The 19,592-nt window shown below is 38.2% G+C and overlaps 1 protein-coding gene across 1 annotated transcript in view; it reads right to left on the minus strand.

Annotated features, from left to right (window-relative positions):
- CPT1C (carnitine palmitoyltransferase 1C) overlaps positions 1-7,426 on the minus strand; it is a 35,892-nt gene extending 28,466 nt beyond the window's left edge. The window contains exon 1 of the mRNA XM_083378175.1: positions 7,350-7,426. The gene's annotated coding sequence lies outside the window, so the exon portion shown is untranslated. The remainder of the gene's footprint in view (positions 1-7,349) is intronic.
- Between the last annotated feature and the right edge of the window lie 12,166 nt (positions 7,427-19,592).

Below are 19,592 nucleotides of genomic sequence, written 5' to 3' on the forward strand. Positions count from 1 at the left end.
GGGAAAATGCCTGGAGAAATCAGGATCACATTATCTACAAGAAATACTGATATGAAACAACTGTCAACATTATCTGCCTTCTCTGGGAATAGGGTTTGGGGTGGCTCAGGAATTCATGGCTACCATGAGAGCCGTGGGCTTATCCCAAGTCATCCAGAGCCCGAAATTGGGGAGGGGTCACACACTGGGTTAGATCTTCCTATTAAAGCAATGACTATGTGAAATTGGGAGAGCTTTTTTTGTGCGCCTTGTCTTGGTCAGATCATGCCCTCCTTACCATGGGATTCCCTGGCACCATCTACTGCAGGAGATCAGACCCTTTAGGTCAGTCCATCCTGATGATTGATGGATCTGAATGGATTTCAGAGGGAGCTGGGGCTCCTGCTGTTGTGCAGCATGATGATGATGATGATGATGATGATGATGATTAATTATTATTATCCATAGGAAGGCCTGAACCTTTAGGTCAAATCACATATATGCAACTTCTCCCCTCTCTGGCACTCCTTTTGGTTCATGGAGGAATTAAGGGAACTGAAATTAGAGAAGAGACATCTAGAACTTGGCTGGCACTCTACAGGGGACAAATTTAATCAGATTTGGGTTAGAGCTGCTATTAAAGCCTAATTTGTGGCGGTAAGGGTGCCAAAGCGTCAGAACTTCCCCACCATTATTGAGTCTGCAGATCATGGCTTGAGGTGAGCTGTCCTGTGAATCATTTGTAACTGTGGTATATTCAAGTGATATATATATTTGTTCTATTACCTCTTAAGGGGCCTTAGTTCACCTCCTCCTCAAGGAGCCATCACTCAACCCTATTATAATGAACAATTTTTTCCCCTATTTGGGAAAGTTGGTTAAGTAGATGGTTGTGAAAGAGTTTTCAGTAAACCCTAGATGAAAAAGATCTGGAGACACAGCTATGGAGTGGAAATGGCATGGGTCACATTTTTGGATGATATCTGGTGGTTGGTAAGATGGCGATTGTGCATACATTACAGATCTTTTGGCAGCTTTCAATGCCCTCAACCTTGGAATCCTTCTGGATCAGTTCAGAGGATTGGGGGTGGGGAACATGGGGCTATGCTGGTTCACCTCCTTTCTCCAGAGTCAGTTCTAATTAGTGGTGATGGGGAGGGAAGATCCTGCCCTGGGTCCCTAATATACAGGGATCAGTGCTTCTCTGTTCCTTTTCAATGTCTATATAAGGCCACTAGGTGAGTTCATTTGTCACCCAAGGGGTAAAATAGCTGATGATATTCAATTTTTTATGTATTTATCTCAGTGCCTGCATGCTGCGGGGGTCTGGACAGGAAACAATAGATTTCAACTGACTAGCTTTGGGCTTGGGATCCACCAGTTCTAGGACTGTATCATCTTTGGTGCTGATTCTTTGCATAGTCTGGGGTTTTTCCTGAACTGAGAACTCTTTCTTTAGGAGCAGGTAGCAGTTGTATCTAGGAGAACCTTTGCTCAACTTTGTATTGTTCCTAAATCGAGGGTTGTGCTCACGTCATTTATGTCCTTGGATTGTTGTAATAGACTCAACATGGGGCTGCCCGTAAAGAGTATTTGGAAGCTTCAGCTGGTGCAGAATGCAGCAACAGGGAGACTTAAATGTATTTCTAAAAGAACGAGTGTCATCTCTTCTCTGTGAGCTGCATTGGTTACCAGTCTTTTTCTGAATCTAATCCCAGGTGCTGATTTTGGCTTTAAAGCCCTATATGGCATGGGGCTAGACTATTTGAGGGGCTGCTTCTCCCTGATTACATCTGTAAATTTCTCCAGATCCAGCGCTGAGGGTATGTTGCAGGTACTGTTGGTTAGGGAGTTTCATTTGAGTCTCAGGCAATGGGCCTTTTCTGCTGAGCTCCTGCTTTATGGAACATTTTTCTTCCCGTCAAAGTGAAGCTGACTTCATCTCTTTTAACTTTCCAGAAGACCGTCAAAATTTGCTTGTATCATCAGCCTGGGGACCCCACGGGACTGATGGAACATTCAGATAGCTCCAGTGTAAATAACAGCTGCTCTTTGCCCAGTATTTTTTAGTTTTGTGCTTTTTATAATTTTAAAGTTTTAATAACGATATTACTTGTTTGCTAGTATTGTTTTGCCTTTGTGGTATGCCTCTCAGAGTAGCTTGTTTGTGAAATGTGCAGCCATATAATTATGATGAATGAATGAATGAATAAATAAATAAACCATTTCTTTCTTAAGCAACAGGGTGTGGATCAAACTGTCCTGGCTAAAGTCCAAGTAGGCAAAACTTTATGCTCTCTGCCCTAGATTTGTTATCTGATGAAAAGAGCCTTGTACAGCTTTGTCATGCTCAAATGCTTAACTTCACAAGTTATAACTGCATTCCCATTCTTGGGATTTCAAAAGGTAGGGCTAAGCACATTGTGCTTTAGATTGTAAGCCGCCCTGAGTCTTCGGAGAAGGGCGGGATATAAATGGGATTTAAAAAAATAAAAATAAAATAAAAATAAATAAAGAGCTCTGCATGCCCTCTTCCCACATGCCTATAGTAGAGAGCCCATGGAAGATCAGTCTTTCCTTTTTTTTCTCATAAATTGCTCCAGATAGTTGAAGAAGAAGCAAGCTTAGATTATTCATTCTGCAAAGCCATGATTTTCTTAACTAAGGCACAATGGGTTGGATTCTCAAACTTGCTAAGTCCAAACCAAATAAGCTGTATTCTGATTTAGGGGGGAAAAAAGTCTTTCTTTGATTTAAGAACTAGCCATGGTGTAATATGACAACCTGAAACTGACCTTTCGAATCTCCCCTTAACCAAGAACCACACAGGTTTCCTTCTCTATTCTATTTCCTATGCAGAATAGCAGCACAAGCTACTTGACAAGATTGTTGAAATGGGCTTTAAGTACTACATAGCTGATTAAAATAACTTAGCACATCTTTAGATCCAATATAATGTTTCCTTGCACAAACTGATAGCTTTCTCTCCCAAAGCAGCAGCATCTCAGCAGTTATGAAAATTTTCAGTACTTTAGAATGGGGCTGTTAATTGGTTAACTTCTACTGTGCACAGCTTGCCAAGAGCCGGATGCAGCTGGGTTGATATATAAAGAAAGAAACTGATTTCTTTTTTTTCCATCCAGAATAAGCAAATATTGTTGCCTTGGACTTGGCCTGCAGCACCAGCAGATTTAAAAATAACTGCTGCAGGGTCTGGAGTCTAGCAGGGTGGAAAAGATGTGTAGAAAATACATTTGCTTCATGGAAATTGTCTATCTTCTTCATCACTTGCAGGATACTTCAGGATATTAATCCAAGAGTCATACCACAGTCTTAGCTGAATTCACTTCCCACTGAAATCAGTATAATTTGACATACAAAGTTGACTTTCTTATGTGAATTATTAAAGCAGCAATCCAAATCCTACACCTGCTTTTCTGTACTTTCTCCCTTTAATTTTCTGGTCACTAAAGATCCACTTTTATGATTAAAAAAGAAATTCTATGTCTGGGATATATGGGATACACACACACACACACATATATATATGTATGTATATGTATATATATGTGTGTGTGTGTGTGTGTGTGTGTGTGTGTATTCCTGGTTATTGGCTTGCAAAAGTTTAATTATCCAACTAGGTATCCAGTCAGGTAATGAAATGTCTGCAAGCACACAGCTGAACTCAGAGAGACCAAGGACTCCATAAATATATTAATGTTTTTATACTGCTAGCTTTTTAGAATTCAAAACCTCCTTTGGTGTCAGTGAAATGTTTGATTCTGTAAGGAGGGAACAGACTAAATCAGATCTGGTTCTACTAGAACCCCAAAATCCATTAAGTAAAGTCTAGGAAAAAAATTGTATATTTTGAATTTAAAGCTATTAAATTTGTTTTCAGTAAAAGAAATAAGAAAAACTATTGTCATTGTAAGAAGAAGTTACAAGTTTTGCAGACATTTTTCACTTCAGTTTAAAACAGAGGATGAAGAGAATGTCAGTTTTTCAACAACCTTAGCGGATTTACTACAAATCATTTAGAGAACTACTAATAAACTAACTTGTTCCTTTCCCCCAGACTTGTTGTATTTATGGAAAGAATGCTGGTAGAAGAGAATTTTCCATGCACACAAACAGCACTTTCAACTGTCATTCTAATTAGCACCATGACAGCAAAACTGAAATTGAAGGCTATAGAGGAACCCGTCATTGTTTCTTTTGCAAAATTTTCTGATCCAAACTAAACTATTTCCTTTAATATGTGGCTTGTGGAAACAAAAATAGCATTCTGATTTACAACAATTATTCAGGAAAACTGAAACTGGAGTTCAATAGCAACTGAAATGCCACATGGTGCCCATCACTATCTTAAAGGATTTTATCCTTAGCAATAACTTTTGTCTCAGGATAAGGGGTCCAGAGATCTAAAACATATTTCATCACACAAAGCAATTATTTTATTAATATAATGTAAAGATTCCCAAATGATCTCAGGTCACAGTACCCTTATTATAGTCTCAGTAATCTTTTTCACAGCACTCTAGGCTAGTAGCTCATGCAATGTCCATAGATGATGAGTATTGCTGTATTTCCTTGAAAAATTAAAAGAAAATAACCCATGAATCTCCTATGGATTTGCTGCAGTACCCAGGGTTGCTGCAGCACATAGATATAGAGGTTTTATGGTATCTTAGTAAGAAACAAGCTTACTATGAGAATATTCCATCATTCCAGATCTGAATAAGTATTAGACACTACTCTTTGTTGGGCACAGTCAACTCTTAATAACTTATATAAAAATTAGAGAAATTTATCAATGAACAGATCTGGGGGAAAATAAATATACTTTTAACTGAAAAATGTCATAACTTTAAACCATGCTGTTGGTATGCAAACACAATCACCCAGTTTGAAGATGTATAAATTTAGGGCAGGGTCACATTGAATGATTAGAAGCAACATCTCAGTCAGCTCAATCTAAATCTTTCCATAGTTCCTTTAAAAAAACACTGTCTTGCTTCCTCTATGTCCAAGCGGAACTTCCTTTAATTTTGACATCATCAGTATAACTATATATGTTCCCCCAGTAGAAAGTAGCAAATAGTTTCATACAGTATTTTATTTCGGGTGCTGTCCACAAATAACTAGTGCTGAATTGCCCCAAGCAATTTTTGTTGTTTTCTTTTTGAACTGGATTGATGGAATGATGGAGACACCTGAATCTGAGTTTTTGTCTTTAAATGTGTGTTCATATTACTTTACTAGTCTGGGTTACGCAGTAAAAAAAATGGACAACAATTTGTAAAGAGGAGAAAAGAAAACTGACCCATTATTTACCAACTTTAGTAGTCAGTAATACAGCAGTCAAATAAATAAAAATCCCCTTTTACTTTGTTCTTTAGAAGAATGTACATAGGCCTGATTCTTTTTTATTTCTGATTTCCAGTTGTTTTTCTCTGTATCTTAAGCAGACTTTACTCTGCTTTCAAAATGCAATGTCAATAGTCATCATTTATAGCAGAAGAGGTGTCCCACAAAAGAAAAACACAATCAATTCTTTTCTTAACAATAGATCATAGAAATCAAAATCCCTGGCTGTCTGGATTAGTCAACCCAGGATAAGTTACAACCCACTTACTTCTCCTGGGTTTAGCAGAATTTTCCCACCTGTCACTACTTTCTCCTTATGGGCCAGTCATTTTATACCAATAGTATATATGTATGCTATAATAACAACAACAACAACAACAAAACAACAACAAAACAACAACAACAACAACAACAACAACAACAACAATAATAATAATAATAATAATAATAATAATAATAATAATAATGGTAAAGGTAAAGGTTCCCCCGCACATGCGTGCTAGTCGTTTCCGACTCTAGGGGCCGGTGCTCATCTCCGTTTCAAAGCCGAAGAGCCAGCGCTTGTCTGAGGACGTCTCCGTGGTCATGGGGCCGGCATGACTAGACACCAAAGGCGCACGGAACGCTGTTACCTTCCCACCGTAGTGGTCCCTATTTTTCTACTTGCATTTTTATGTGCTTTCGAACTGCTAGGTTGGCAGAAGCTGGGACGAGTAACAGGCGCTCACTCTGTTACGCGGCACTCGGGATTCGACCCGCCAAACCGCCGACCTTCTGATCGACAAGCTCAGCGTCCTAACCCACTGAGCCACCGCGTCCCTTATTTAATAATAATAATAATAATAATAATAATAATAATAATAATAATAAACCTTTATTGTCAAAGTACAACATGTGTACATTGAGATTAGCTGAGCCTCCCCCCCCCCGTGCTCTCTCCCCCCAACACACAGTGACAACAAATACAAGAAGACACACATTGAATAATTTCCAGGACCACATTATCAAAGGGGATCCTTCAGTAAAAGCATCTTATTGAAGATGGGTACACAATCACATTAAAAAAAAACCTAATTACTTTTTGGTTGTTTCCAGAACTTCCCTTCAGCCATAATTGCTGAAAATTTATGGTTTAGCTTCCCGTCCTTAAATTATGCTTCATATAAACGATCATACTTGCCTGTGGAAGAATGAGCAACACTTCCTGCGTATGTGTATAACTAGTGCCTCAAATGGATTTGTTTATTGGAGCAAACCCCCAAGAAATGTTGAGGACATATACTTGAAATGTCTTACTTGACTTGGCTACTATTTTCATCTGCACTGCTAATGATTCCAAGAGTACCTGGAAGTATGATATGAATGCCTATATACTTTTACAATCACTGTCCAATATTTCTTCTAAATGAAAATAAAACTGGATAAAACTGTTCTGAACTAGCTGTCACTCTTCTGTATTCCCTTATTTAAGCAACCAAACAATACAGAAATAAAGCACTTGACTCATCTCATTGCTTTTCCCAGTCAAGGTAATTTAATGTGAATCACATAAAGGAAGACATAGGCTGTAAAGTTACCTAGAAATTAAACACACACACACACACACACACACACAAACACACACATCCACACATTTGGCTATGAAGCTTTCCAAATAACTAGGTTGATTTTCACTGTTTTGCCCAATACATCCTGTGGCAGCCTCAAACAAGAAACTAAAAATGTGCAATACAGCCTACAAAAAATCCTGCCCCCCCCAACATAGGAATCCGCCTTATACTGAACCACTCTATTATTACACCCAACTCAATACTATCTATATACATTAATTTTCTTTTGTAAATACACCTAATTTGGTTATAGGATGAATCTATTTAGATAACTGCATTTGTACAATACATTGAATCATTAAGATGTGATTCACGTATGATTACTTACAACAACACAAAAAGCAAGTGTACCATGTTGTACAAATACAGTCACCTACATGGTTCACTGACCTGTTTAAATGTATCGTGAAAATTCAGCCACTGTATCAGACTTCAACTCCATACTTCCATAGCCAGCAAACTGTGTATCTTCTTCTATAGCAACAAGAAGGAAAAGAGCTTAAATATAGGTGAAATGTCAAACCACGTGCAAGATTTTACTAGCTCCTGACTCTCTGCCTTGGGGCCTCTACTGTCATCAGCTCCAAGAAGAGAGGAGGGTGTGTTTTGAAAGAGAACAACAACACCGAGAAAACATTTAATAGAGACAGAAGGTAGTAACATCATAGCTCACAGCCCCACCTACTCATAAAAGTTATGCCAAACAAAAACACTTCTTTCTCCAGCTCTAGTGAATTAACTAAACCATTTACACTTTGTATTGTGCTTTTAAGTATTCAAAGTGCTTCACCCATATTCTCTAACAGTATCTAGTCTAATGGGGAAATCCAATATTATCTGTCTTTAAAGGCCCTCACAAATCCAACCTGAGATTCATCCAATATTCTTCCAAATTATGTATCATTTATTTTTCATAACATTAGTGTAGCTCTAAATTGTCAAGGTAGGGGACGCGGTGGCTCAGTGGGTTAGGACCTGAGCTTGTCGATCAGAAGGTCGGCAGTTTGGCAGGTCGACTCTCGAGTACCACGTAGCAGAGTGAGCGCCTGTTACTCGACCCAGCTTCTGCCAACCTAGCAGTTCGAAAGCACGTCAAAATGCAAGTAGAAAAATAGGGACCACTACGGTGGGAAGGTAACAGCGTTCCATGCGCCTTTGGCGTCTAGTCATGCTGGCCACATCACCACGGAGACGTCCTCGTCCTCTTTGACTTTGAAACGGAGATGAGCACCGGCCCCTAGCGTTGGAAACGACTAGCACGCATGTGCGGGGGAACCTTTACCTTTGTGAATTGTCAAGGTAACTTGCAACAACAAATTTGTTGGTTTGGTTTGCACTATCCTACTACTATTTTAAAAAATTGCAAGAGAAGGGAAACAGAACTAAAAAGAATGGAGACAAAGATGGAGACAAAAAACATAGTTCCTCTCTGTAGTCATTAGAAACATTATCTGTGGCCCAACATGATTCATTTTTGTCCTAAAAGAACATTGAATTACAGTACTAGGAAAATTAAATACCAAAAACAAAATATAAATAATCCTATGATCATATTCGGTGCTTGATTTTAGGACAGAAAATATCTGTAGCTCCTCTCCCCTGAAAATCCTAAACAAAAGAATAGACTATTTCTAGGAACTCCTTGAAGTGTAAAAAAGTATGTAAGTATAATGCCCTTCGTATAGTAGGAACGAAACTCCCACCAGCACTCAAAGATCAAATTTAGGACTGTATTATTTAATCCTTGTCCATAAACTAAATCTAACCTCTGCCCTATGTATAATAAATGAAATGTACTAAAAGTAAAAATGTCATTTTTCTGAAAAAAGAAACTATGCTAATTGAATAGAGCAGAAATGTACACCTTTTTCTAAGAAGCACAAAGGACCTTACAGTCCTGTTGGAGACATTATCACTCAAATGACAAGCAAGGTCAGGACAAAAGCTAAATCTGTTTTCATTTCCTTTACATCTACATTTAATGAATAATATAATTATTCTTCTATCATTTAAACATTATAGTATCATAATCATTCTGAAGGTTTCTGGGAGCCACTTGTAACACTTTCAGGCACGGTAAGTAGCACTAGGACCTCAGCTATGCATCTTTATAGGTCAGGGCAAAAGACTATGGAGATGATCTACTCTTTCTCCCACAGGGGGACACAGCACATTGTTATTATTTCTTTGTGTAGTGTGGAATGAATAAACAACTACTGCAAACTTAAAAACCTCCCTGATAATTTCTATTTTATATCAAGAAGCGTACTCCCACTCAAAAAGATTGTATTTTTATTAGCTAGACGATTGAGCACATTTCTAAGAAAAAAAACTAGATCAAGTCAGAAAGGAAATAGGACAATGGCAGGGAAGAGCTGAACTTGCTCACAGGTTCTGAACTGTGGAATCAAACTATCAGCACCTTTTTTAGATTCCATTCTGCATCCAAGAAGTCAAAACCACCTTTATCTCTCCTCCTGTAGCTACCTGTCTCCAATTAATTTCATTTAAGAGACATTACCATCAGCACCGTCAATGTCCTTCTTCAGCAATATCCTTTCTATCCTTCTATTTCCTTTGGTTTAATGTCTTATTCCTACCTCTATGGAAGACTGGATCTCTTCAGCACAGATGAAAAACCCAGTCACCTCCAGGGAATGAGCTTGCAGACTTTTCCGTCAAATATCTTCCCCTTAAAACAAGTTGGACTTGTTCCTTGTGATATGGCTGGTGCATTGGCTAGTACACCTACTCAACACACACACGCCCTACATGTGGAAAGAAAAGAGAAGGAAGGAAGAACAGATATAAAACCCATTGAACATACAGGATAAAAACTGGACTAGATGAAGGCAACAATCTGAACTTCAAAATATAGGAATGCCGCATACCTAAATATTCCCCATCAACTCCAAAATATACAGTACTGTTTAACTTTGCCTTAGTCTATTTATATTCCTTTAATTCAAATACTCAACGCTATCTTTTTATATTAGATGATCAATCTGGAATATTCACTGCTTTTAGACCCTTGCTCACGGTTACTAATACATTCTCTATAGTCACCCAGTTAAAATTCTTGAGTTGTAATATTTACACTTGTTACAAATCTCTATAATAAGAAAGTTTGGGACAAGACAGCATCTGCATTATTTTTGATACAATATTTTCAGTGTTTGAGTCAATGATATTGCAAAAATGAGGTCAATTTTTCTGTTCTTTTTATATTTAGAGGGAAGTATTTTTCAACTATTTCTTAAGTTCATTGTTTTAGGTACCCCAGATCTATCAGAAAGATTGAAGTGCCTCATTTCTTTAGTTTCCTGATATTACTGTTCCTGAAGTTCAGTGTCAATGTTAGAGAGTTTGGTCTAGTAGTTAGGCCCCAGCATAGAAACCAGGAGACTGTGAGTTCTAATCCCACCTTAGATATGAAAGCCGACTGGGTGACTTTGAGCCAGTTGTCTCTTTCAGTCCATTATGTCATGCTCAGGCAACAAGTTGGTTGGCCAATTTCTGTTGGAACCAATGGATTAGCATTTGATTGGTTTAAAAAAAAAGTGGACCTTCTACTTCAGACATGTCAAACACAAGGCCTGGGGGCCGGATCCGGCCCATGAAGTGGTTTCATGTGGCCCGCGAAGCCATCCTGCCTTGGCCCTGGCCCAGAGACCCTCCTTGTGCCAGAGACCCTCAGATCTGTCCTACTCCTGCCCAGACCCCATAGGCACCCTTGATGCGAACGATGTAGAGCTGGCCACACCCACCCAATAGGCCATTCGCACTCTAGCCACGCCCACGCAGTAGGCCACGCCCACCCTGGCCATACCCACCTGGCCCCCTGAGGGCAACCACAATGCTGATGCGGCCCTCAATGAAATTGAGTTTGATACCCCTGTTCTACTTGCAGGAAAGTGCTAAAAAGAAAAAAAAAGTCAAGTTCTGTTAATTTGGTACCTAATTTCCATAATGTAATTCCACAGATCTTTTGCAGATAATTTCTTGCCCATTCTAATTACTGGTCTGTTCTAATCAATAACAACAACAACAACCCCCAGTGAGGCACTACCTTGACGTGGTTGTGGGGCTTGTGTACTCGGAGGAAGATGAGAACTATGCCAGAGGTTCAACCATACTGGACAGGTCTCATCAGAGGAGTCAGACAAAGAGTGTCTCTCCCATAAAAAATATGGTGAGACGTAAATTTCAGAAAGCCATACCGGCTCGGATGTCACCCGGGTTAACAAGGTCTGCGCTAGATGTTGGAGCTCCTGGATGTCTGGTGAAAAATAGGTTACAGGACCCAGGACTATTGGCTGAGCAACCAGGGCCAGCAGCTGCAGAACTACTGGAAGAAAAGGTGTTTACCCGTCGCAGATACACAGTGATTGAAAACCAAGAAATAATGATCTGTTATTACAGATCAAGCCCAACAAGAAGAGGATATCTAAAATGAATGCACCAGTTCTGGAAAGAACAACATCCAGAATCAGAAATAACAGAACAGAGACTAGCAGATCAACGTCGACTTATAACATGAAATAAAGTATTCACAGAAACAGAATTGGACGAACCGCAAAGGTTTACCCAGGGCAAAGAAATCAAAGCCTGCCCAGAAGTAATTCAGAATGTAGAGGCAAGCCAGGAGGAGTTGGCAGTGAAGGAATCCAGCAGAGATATACAACTGTTCTCATTTGGAAACCAGGCACCTCTTCCTCAGGAAGAACAAAGCCCTCTAACTAAAGAAATAAAAGAATTGAAACAAAGAATAACTGAGCATCTAGAACAGCACAAAAACAACAGAATAAGGCTGCCTGCATTGAAGCTTGCTCCAAAGAAAGAGCTAGCACAAGCATTAAAAGATGCAAGTACTGCAATATCAAGTATAAGCACCAATTCACTGCAAGAAACAAACCAACTAATGTACAGCACAGCTGCAGTTATAACTGAATACCTGGGATGCAAAACCAACGAAGAAGAAAAACAAACAGTGCACCACAAAAATGGAAGGTTAGACTAGAAAACAAGATCAGCAAGTTAAGATCACATGCAAGCAAGCTAGAACAGATGAAAGAAAAGAAGCTGAAGAACAAGAAGACCAAAGAATACCTAATCAAGAAATACCACTTAGAAACAAGGAAGATCAAGGAAGCACTGGAAATAATAAAGCAGCAAGTAACAGCTATAGCCAGGAAAATCAATAGATACAAAGCTCGAGTTGCAAATTATAGGTAGAACCTCCAATTTCAATCCAATCAGAAACATTTCTACCAATCCCTCAATGGAGAAACTGCAATGAATCAGTCAGTGCCTGACAAGGAAGAAACAGTGAAGTTCTGGAAGCAGATATGGGATAACCCAAAGAAACACAACAAGGATGAGGCTTGGTTAAAAGAGGTGGATGCAAATAAAACAGAAGTTGAAATGGTAGAAAAAAGAGCAAGGAAGATCAAAAATTGGTCAGCACCAGATGAAGATGAATTGCATGGGTTTTGGTTGAAACATCTAACTGTTATATACCCACTCATTGCCAAGCAGTTCAACAATATACTACAAGGAAGAGAAATTGAAAAGTGGCTAACAACTGGGAAAACCTACCTAATAATGAAAAATCCAGCAAAAGGGGCAATACCAGGCAACTACAGCCAATTACCTGCTTACCAACAACTTTCAAATTGCTAACTGGTGTGGTAGCTGATGCAATACAACAGCATCTAGTTTAAAACAATCTCTTTCCACCTTAGCAGAAAGGAAACCACCCCAATAGCAGAGGAACAAAAGATCAACTCCTAATAGACAAAATGATCTTGGAAAACTGCAAGAAAAGGAAGACCAACCTGAATGTGGCATGGATTGACTACAAAAAGGGATTTGACTCTCTGCCACATGACTGGATAATCAAGTGCCTAGAAATAACAGGAGTCAGTAGAAACATCAGAAAATCTGTGCAAAGATTGATGGCACAATGGAAGACACAGTTGCAGGTCAATGGTGAAAGACTGGGAGAAGTTAATATCAAGAGAGGAATATTTCAAGGAGATTCATTATCACCACTACTATTTGTTATTGCACTGTTTCCTCTGTCAACAATACTGAATAACTCAGGACATGGCTATCAAACATCAAAAACATCTGCCAGACTATCCCACCTCATTTACATGGATGATCTGAAGCCATATGGGAAAACATCATCTGAAATAGAATCGCGAGCAGCAGCCAGACGAAAAGCGCAAGAACAGCAGAAACAGCAAGATCAAATTAAAACTCAAGAAGTTACTAAAACAGAAGCAGTGGGAGGGGCAAAACCAAAGCAACAGGTTCATATGAATCTGCAGGAATTGTTCCAAAAGCTTCTAGTCGCGAAAGATGGCGACCAAGTTTCTAACTTGGAATGTTAATGGCTTAAATTCACCACAAAAGAGGAAAAAAATATTTCATTATTTGAAACAATATAAAAATTTATTTATTTATTTATTTTATTTAGATTTATATACCGCCCTTTCCCGAAGGACTCAGGGCGGTTTACAGGGCATTTATAAAACAGTCAATACAAACGTTAAAACAAATTAAAAGTGATTAAATAGGGAACTTCCGGTGGCTCCGCGGCGACGGAGGGAGCCTTCCCGGGCTGCCCGCGGCTCAGCTGGTGTTTTTTCGCCTGAAACAGCGCCGATCAGCTGTTCGGGCGAATCTGAAGCCCCCTCCTCGGGAGAAGAGGAGGGGGTGAGCCCCCAGGTGGGGGTTGAGTTCTCCGGGGCCGCCTGAGCTTGGAGCTTGGGCGGCTGAAGGATTGAACTCCCCCGTAGCCTGGGCTGCTCCCAGCTGGCTAGCGTCTCTGCTCCGGACTTCATGGAGCAGAGCCAGGCGTCTGCGACCATCCCTGCTTGAAGGAGAGACTATGAAAGGGAAAGAGCAGGCAGAGCAGTACAAGAGGGAAAGATGAAGAGATGAAGAAGATTTTATTTTACTCTCAAGCTTGATGGACTTTGCTTAAAACTTAAAGTGAAAGTGCGTCACAATTGTAAGTAAAAGATGGCGGCTAAACCTCCCCCTAGAACTTTTCGGAGTGCTGGAAATTCTCCGGTGCAACAACAATCATTGCTGCAGGCGTTGCATTCTCCTGATGTATTGACATCGAAGGATCTTGAAAAACATACCCAGTTAATTTTGGAGTCAATGGGTGTTAAATTTCTACAGATGGAGGAGAAATTGGAGAAATTGGAGCAGAGAATGGAAAAAAGGATGGAACAGAAACTTAGAGAAATGAAGGTAGACATTTTGTCCTCAGTGCAAAAAGTTGCTAAATGTGTGGAGGTGCTGGATGATCAAGTGCAAGATTTGATTCAAAAGAATGCATTATTAGAAGCAAAAGTATTGGAAATTGAAGATCTAAATGACAAAATCGACAGTGAACAGAGCTTGGCCCAATTTTACCAGATGCAGTTTGCTGTGAGAATTAGAGGCCTAAAAGAGAATATTAAGGAAGATTTAAAGCAGCTGGTTTCTGAGGCTTTTGAGGGAGTATTGAACCATCCAGCATCTGAATTAAAACAAGGTATGGACAAAGTGTTTCGTGTGAATTCGTGGATTGCTAAACAGAGAAAGTTGCCTAGAGATGTGGTGGTTTATTTTGTAAAAAGGGAAATTAGAGATGAAGTTATACAAGCTGCCTACGATACTAAAGTTGTGATTGCTGGTCAACAAGTTTTGGTTCTAAAAGAAATTCCTCCAAAGATTTTAAAGAGAAGGAAGGATTTTATATTTCTTGTGCAAGAGCTCAAGCAAAGAGATATAAGGTTCAGATGGGAGATCCCAGCTGGGTTGAGCTTCATGTATGATGGCAAAAGGTACTGTTTGAGTAATGTGAAGCAAGCGCATGATTTTTATAATAATGTCTTGAAAGTAACCCCATCAACACTTCTGGAAGCTGCAGAGGGATCTGGAGAAGGAGAACATCAAGAGGATGAAGATGCACAGATAGGCGAGAAGGGTACAGGAGGAGTTCAAGCTGCAACTCTTTTGGATGATCTTAGAGAACAGAGAGTGACGCGTGCTGCCTTAAAACGCTCAAAAAAGGAAAAAAAATAAGACCAGTAGAAATCTATGGAACTTCCACAAAATATTTATAGTTAAGTGGTAGTTGTGTTTTTAAAAAAAAAAAAAAAAAAAAAGTTTTGGGATGCTATGTATGGTAATAGATTTTTTTTTTTTTAATTTGGAATTAATGGACAACTTACTACAGAGGAAGAGGAAGAAAGTTTTGTGGGTTAATGTGGGTTAATTTGTGTAAGAACTATCTATGAGAATATGTTAAGGTAATAGTGAATTGTGGAAGAACATAGATGGGAATGATGCTAGTTTTCTTTTATTTTAGTTTTTTTATATATATTTAGTATTATTAAGGATTGGTTTACTATATACAAGCTAGAGAGTGATGGATTTTAGAGTTTATAATTGTTAGTATATGATTGTTTATGATTGCCTTTTAGATATATACCTTGTATTTTGCTCTGGGAAGTCGGGGGGGGGGGAGGGGGGAGGAGGGGAAGTGGAGGGGGGGAGGTAGGGGAGGGAGGAGGGGGAGGGGGAGGGGGGGAGATAGGGGGGAGGTAGGGAGGGGAGGAGGGAGGGGGAAGGGGGTTTTTTTTAAAGGAAAATTGTATTTTATAAAACTTTTCAATAAAAAAAAAAAAAAAGTGATTAAATAGAACCCTGAAAAAAATTAAACCCAGTTAAAATTAAAATTAAAAATATTCTCAGCCTGGGCCAGAGAGCTCGAAGAGCCAGGTCTTCAAGTCCCGGCGGAAAGAACGGAGGGTGGGGGCAGTCCTAAGCTCCGCAGGCAGCTGGTTCCACAGGGCAGGCGCACCCACTGAGAAGGCCCTACCCCTGGGTGTTACCCGCCGGCAGTCTTTAACCGGCGGCACCCTGAGGAGGCCCTCCCTGTGGGAGCGCACTGGACGAAGGGAACTTGATGCTGGCAGCAGGTGTTCCCTCAAATATCCCGGGCCCTCGCCATTTAGGGCTTTATAGGTCATCACCAGCACCTTGAATCTCATATGATGTTATTTGTTTGCAAGAGACACATATTAGAGTAGTAGACCAAAAGTATTTGACAAACTCCAGATTGGGAATACATTTTGTTGCATCTGCCCCGGATAAGAAGAATGGAGTAGTTATATACTTAAAGAAAGATCTAACTGCTAAATTAATTGAGGCACATACACAAGGACGATATATTGCAATTGAACTTATAATAGAAGGAAAGATCATACTTTTGGTTGGAATATTGCTAAACACATTGATTTGTGCTTAGATTGTAAGCCGCCCTGAGTCTATATATATATGTACACACACCAAATCAACATCAAGAAAATTTTTATAAACTTTTACATGACAGAATAACCCAATGGGATTATAAATCTTGTATTTTAATGGGAGATTGGAATGGAGTTCTGGACACAGGAAAAGACAAAAGAAGGTCTTCTAATGGAATATCAAACCGTGCGAATCTGCCTAGATCTTTTTTTGAGCTTATGGATGACCTGGAATTGAGAGACATTTGGAGAGAGCGAAATATGGAAGGGAGGGATTTTACATTTTTTTCAGATAGGCACCAATCTTTTTCAATGATTGATTTTATACTAATTACCAGGGCTTTTTTTCTCATTGAACGCTCAGAACGGAGTTCCGGCACCTTTTTTGGATGGAACCTTGTAGAGTAGGCAAGGCGGGTTGTATAACATGTGTGAGTTCCAGCACCTTTTTCTTTTACAAAAAAAGCACTGCTAATTACCAATGATTTTTTTTCTAGGGTGAAGAAAATTAAGATATGCCCAAGAACATTAACAGATCACAGTCCAGTGTGGATGGAACTGGTTCAAGAGAAAAGGGATAGAAGATCCTGGAGATTAAATGAAAATGTGTTTAGATATGAGGAAATTGTGAATGAGTGTAGAAAACAAATGAGAGAATTTTTTGTAATGAATATGCATAAGGGCACCTCGATTGAAATGGTTTGGGATGCAAGTAAAGCTTATATGAGAGGAGTCCTAATACATTTGAATAACAAGTATAGACGTAAAAAAGAACAAAAGCGAAAGGAGTTAGAAGAGGAAATAAAGATGAAGGAGAGGTTACTTATCTTGAACCCAGCTGATAAGAAAGTGAAAGAAACAATTAACTTATTGAAAGGGCAGTTTAATATGTTGATAGCAGACCAGGTGGCAACCAACATAGGATACACTAAACATAAAACTTTTTATAACACTAATAAGCCAGACAGATGGTTAGCTTACTTGTTAAGGAAAAAAGAAAAGTCTCGGACGATAGAGAAAATAGAATATAAAGGTAAAAAGGTTTAACAACAAGATATTATTAGAAAGGTATTTTCAGAATTTTATTCTAAATTATATGCAAGTGATACAATTCATAGTATAGATATAGATAAATATTTACAAGAGGTGAATATTCCTAAGGTTACTCAAGAGCAGCGGGATGGAATGAATCAGTTAATAATTTCTGAAGAGATTGTTTTAGCAATTAAACAGTTGAAATTGGGTAAATCACCAGGGACAGATGGATTGACAGCTAGTTATTATAAAAATTTGCAGTCAGAAATGGTGGAGCCTTTGAAGGACTTATTTAGAACAATTCAACTTGGGGGAGTAGTGCCCCCATCATGGAGAACAGCTTTCATAACATTGATTCCAAAGGAGGATCAAGATCTTAGTCAACCAAAGAATTATAGACCAATATTGCTAAAGTATTGGCAAATAGAATAATGAATATAATGCAACAAGTGATACATAATGATCAGTCGGGGTTTATAACTGGTAAATGAAGTACAATGTAAGACAAATTGTTAATTTATTGGAATATTTGGAAAGAAACAACCAAGTCTCTGCTGCATTGATATTTTTAGATGCAGAGAAGGTTTTTGGTCAATTGAATTGGCAATTTTTATTGAAAGTAATAGAAAAGATGGAATTTGGGGATTATTTTTACAGGCTATTAAAGCAATATATCAAAAGCAAATGGCACAAATAATTGTTGATGGTAATTTAACAGAAATTTGTAAAATTGAAAAAGGAACAAGGCAGGGATGCCCTTTATCACCATTGTTGTTTGTTCTAACACTGGAAATATTATTGATTAAAATACGTGAATCAAATAAGATAAAGGGAATTAAAATTAGTCATCAAGATTATAGATTGAAAGCGTTTGCAGATGACTTGGTTGTACTTTAACTCAACCTACTCAATCGGTTTTAGAAATATTGGATGTGATAATACAATATGGACAAGTTTCTGGATTTAAAGTTAATAAGCAAAAAACTAAAATATTAACAAAAAATATGACTATAAAACAAAGAGAAGCGTTAGAAAAATCAACAGGATTTGAAATAGTAAAAAAGGTTAAATACTTGGGTGTATATATCACAGCATTGAATGTGAAATTATATAAAAACAATTATGAATTTTTATGGCAAAAAGTACAAAAGGAGATTGATAGTTGGAAAAAATTACAATTGTCTTGGTTGGGGAGAATAGCAGCCGTGAAGATGAATGTCTTACCAAAATTTTTATTTTTGTTCCAAATGATACAAATACTTAAGAAAGATGCAAATTTAAATGAGTGGCAAAAAGGTATTAATAAATTTAACTGGGCAGAGAAAAGACTGAGAGTAAAGCTTAAAATAATGCAAGATGCACGTGAGAGAGGGGGTTTGAAGATGCCCAATTTGAGATTATATTATGATGCAGTTGTGTTATCAACAATTAGTGATTGGTTCAATTTAACGGATGAAAGAATATTGAATATTGAGGGGTATGATTTATTGTATGGATGGCATGTATATTTATTTTATGACAAAAAGGTAGATAATATTTTTAAGACTCATATCTTAAGGAACGCTTTGTTCCGAGTTTGGAAAATGTACCAATATATATTAAATAACAAAATACCTATATGGGCAATACCTAGACATGCAATAGGAAATATAAATGTGGAGCAGAAACAAGATGTGATTACGGTACTTATAAAGAACTTCTTAGGATGGAAGGGAATATTTTGAAACTGAAACCTTTAAATGTTTTAAAGGAAGAAAAGATAGTACAGACTTGGTTTCAGTTCACACAATTACAAGCTAGATGGAAAGAAGATCAGAAAATTGGTATAACAAGAGTTGATAAACATTTGATAAAACAAATTAGAGATCAAAGTCAATCGCATATAAAAAGGCTATATAACACATTGATAGAGATTGATTCAGAAACGGAGTTAGTTAAAGATTGTATGATAAAATGGGCTCAGAATATTCAAGAGCCTATAATGATGGATACTTGGGGAAAAATTTGGGTTAGAAATGTAAAATTTACACAAGCACAAAACTTAAGAGAGAATTTTTACAAGATGTTTTATAGATGGCATTTAGATCCTAAAAAGTTAGCATGTATGTATCCAAATCAACCGCCTAAGTGTTCGAGATGTGGTAGTGAAGAGGCAACTTATTATCATATATGGTGGACATGTAAAAATGTTAAAGCCTTTTGGATAAAAATATGGTGGATTTTTCAGAAAGTTTTTAAGAAAAAAATAAGATTTACTCCACAGCTATTCTTATTGGGGCTT

This window comes from Vipera ursinii, assembly GCF_947247035.1.
Source record: "Vipera ursinii genome assembly, chromosome: Z".
Lineage (NCBI taxonomy): Eukaryota > Metazoa > Chordata > Lepidosauria > Squamata > Viperidae > Vipera > Vipera ursinii.